We start from the raw sequence: 1,041 nt of genomic DNA, 5'->3' as shown, positions 1-1,041 counted from the left end.
TGTCATTTCTTGTTTTTACCCTGAAATGATAATGGCAGTAAGGCAGCAATCATCACTCCACTCCCACCCCCACCCCTCCATCCCACCCCACCCCACCCCTACCCCTACCCCCATCCCTCCATCCCACCCCTCCCCACCCCTACCCCCACCCTCCCATCCCACCCCCACCCCACCCCACCCATCCCCATCCACCCACCCACCCCACCCCACCCCTCCCTCCCACCCCCCCAACCCCCATCCACCCATCCCCCACCCCACCCCACCCCCATCCCTCATCCCACCCCACCCCTCCCACCCCCATCCCTCCCCATCCCTCCCCACCCCTCCCCACCCCATCCCTCCATCCCCACCCACCCCACCCCATCCCCATCCCCCCACCCCACCCCTACCCCTACCCCTCCATCCCACCCCACCCCACCCCTACCCCATCCCTCCATCCACCCCACCCCACCCCTACCCCCATCCCTCCATCCCACCCCACCCCACCCTACCCCCATCCCTCCATCCCACCCCACCCCACCCCTACCCCCATCCCTCCATCCCACCCCACCCCACCCCTACCACCCCATCCCCATCCCACCCCACCCACCCCTCCACCCCTACCCCCATCCCACCCTCCCCCACCCCACCCCACCCCTCACCCACCCCATCCCACCCCTCCCACCCCTACCCCCTCCCTCCATCCCACCCCACCCCACCCCTACCCCTACCCCATCCCTCCATCCCACCCCTCCCCACCCCCTACCCCCTCCATCCCACCCTCCCCACCCCTACCCCCATCCCTCCATCCACCCCTCCCCACCCACCCCATCCCCCCTCACCCTCCCCACCCCCCCATCCCTCCATCCCACCCCTCCCCACCCCTACCCCCATCCCTCCATCCCACCCCACCCCACCCCTACCCCCATCCCTCCATCCCACCCCACCCCCACCCCTACCCCCATCCCTCCATCCCACCCCACCCCACCCCTACCCCCATCCCTCCATCCCACCCCACCCCACCCCTACCCCCATCCCTCCATCCCACCCCACCCCACCCCT

The sequence above is a fragment of the Acomys minous genome, assembly GCF_964271855.1.
Source record: "Acomys minous genome assembly, chromosome: 9".
In the NCBI taxonomy this organism is placed as follows: Eukaryota; Metazoa; Chordata; class Mammalia; order Rodentia; family Muridae; genus Acomys; species Acomys minous.
Note: the sequence above shows the minus strand (reverse complement) of the source record.